This window comes from Fragaria vesca, linkage group LG7 (genome assembly GCF_000184155.1).
Source record: "Fragaria vesca subsp. vesca linkage group LG7, FraVesHawaii_1.0, whole genome shotgun sequence".
Classification (NCBI taxonomy): domain Eukaryota; kingdom Viridiplantae; phylum Streptophyta; class Magnoliopsida; order Rosales; family Rosaceae; genus Fragaria; species Fragaria vesca.
Genome location: NC_020497.1, coordinates 9,081,177 through 9,083,516, shown reverse-complemented (window position 1 = coordinate 9,083,516; position 2,340 = coordinate 9,081,177). Strand labels below are relative to the sequence as shown.

General features: G+C 38.4%; 1 non-coding gene across 1 annotated transcript; it reads left to right on the top strand.

Annotated features, from left to right (window-relative positions):
* Positions 1-159: 159 nt before the first annotated feature.
* LOC101308318 lies at positions 160-1,071 on the top strand. The gene is made up of 2 exons (XR_185202.1): positions 160-684; positions 775-1,071. It is a non-coding gene; the product is annotated as an uncharacterized LOC101308318 (transcript).
* The last annotated feature ends 1,269 nt before the right edge of the window (positions 1,072-2,340 follow it).

The window sequence follows — 2,340 nt, the reverse complement described above, 5'->3', positions numbered from 1 at the left end:
CGGTTAACCCAAAATTTAAAGATTTTTTCCATAAATAAAAACAGATTTTAAATTCCTATTAAACCCATAGCTGTTTGAGATATATTCCCACTAATGTGTTTTTCTCCTTACCAAACCCATATCTCTATCTCCGTCTCTTTCTCCAACCAACTCTCTTTCAGATCTTCTCCTTCTCTCTCTCTCTCTCTCTCTCTCTCTCCCTCAACGTCGGTGCTGTTCAATGACACCAACGCCTCGACGACGACAACATCGCCGACGAAGCCAACGATCCCTCAACGTCGGTGCCGTTCAATGACACCAACGCCTCGACGACACCAACACCCGCCGGCGGCTTCGACTACGACACCACCGTGGCCTCCACCCTCGACGACCGCCGCTTCGTCTCGGACTCCTCCCCTCACCCCTCTCAATTCCCATCCTTAACCAAAACCCGAACCCTAATCCCCTCTCAATTCCCATCCTTAACCAAAACCCGAACCCTATTCCCCCAAATCCACCAAATTGCTAGTCTTTTCCGGCCGCCGTCCAAGTTCGAGTTCTAGATCCGTGGACTCGGAGACCCACATGGCCTGCCTCAACCAGCTAACCCTCCTCAGGGCAATGGTGATGAACCACCTGCAGATGTTGATGTTGGAAAACATGCACCAGAAGCCTGAGAGTACTCATAATCCTTTACTAGAGCAGGTTAGAATCTAAACCTGATGATGTGTGTTGCAAAACTAACAACTGTTCTTTGTGTGTTGCAAAACTAACAACTGTTCTTTGTGTCAGTAGAGGCACTTGCGAATTGCAATGAAATGCTAAACTTGCATAGTCTAGTTCTTGCGCCAAAACTGAAGAATATGGTGGGAGCAAAGGATTTGGAGACTGTTAATAGAATGGGAATCTACTAAAGTTTTGTTTCATTTTTTTCTAATTCTTTTTTCCTGTTAATAGAGTATTCATGTATTATTAGTATTGTATAACCATACACATTCTCACACCAAAATTGAGAGACTATGATCTAAAGGAAACCTTGCTGATAGAAAAAGGGGTTGGTTTTTCTCTATACTCCTGATACTTTCTCTTTCCTGTGCTATAGATTAGTAGTGGCATTCATGAGTTGTTAGATATGCATTCTTCATATTTCTTATGCCGCAAAAAAAGATGTTGTTTCAAGAAGATGATTTAATTGCAAGCCCTCGTTGGTAGCAGTTATCTGGAAATCCTGATGCTTGATGTTTTTTCCATCAGGTGCCATTATGATTGTGTTTGGGGGCATGTTATTATGTTTGATTGGGTTCCATATATGAGGCTATAAATCCTTTTCCTTGAATACAAACTCTTTTGTTTTGTTGCTTTGCATTGTTGGTGTCTTTTATAGTAATGTAATCAGAAACATTATCATACCAACATGTGCTTTGAAGCAAGATGGTAACTTAATTTGATTTTCATAAGTGAATTTTATAGTTCATACCATAAGAACAAGTTCAATCTCAATTTTGTTTGCTATAAAAGGTAATATCGATCATACCAGGACACCTATGACATATTCTTCTTCTTCACCACATTATAGGAAGTTGATTAATGCTATAATGCATTAGTTGATGGGTTTTACCTAAGGCTTTATACACTAAATGTTGTCGTGTACATAACAATTGGCATACTCTAACTGATTGACTAACTAGAGATTGGGTTATTGATATTGTTAAATTGGTAGTTTGGTGGTTTATTTTGTTTGAGGTTTTCAAGTAACCGACCATGATTGTTTGTTGGATTTCGACAGCGACAGAGGAGGGTCTGGGTTGTTCACCTTGAAATTGTGAAGGTAATTTTTTTTCCCTTTCGGTTCAATAAAATGGAAACTGAGTTTCTTTACTTGATATAACATGCGTTTCTATCGGTTGTCTAAAGTTTTACTTAAATTGCACAGTTTTACCCCCAAAATCCAGAAATAAATTGAAGTCAGTTGATCCTACTGACCTAACTATGACTCCCACTACTCTCTTAATTTTGCAGGTTCATAAGAGATTATGACAATGAGGTAATGAATTTCTTGCTGCATTTTGTGAGGATTTAATGATTTATCATGATTTAAGAATTCACACATGTTTCATCATATATCTATTAGCAAAAAAATAACTTGCTGCAAGGGTATAGAAGGTGCCATGGTAGATGATCAGACATTTTGCATCTCTATGCACTATTAGTGTGTCAAAGAAGAGGTGAACACATTCCTTAATTTAAAATTATTATTCTTTGTTAATTATTATTGGTTTTTTTTTTCCCCAATGTTCTTAGTGTTTAGTGATTAGAGTGTACTGATTGAGAGAGAGAGAGAGAGAGAGAGAGAGAGAGAGA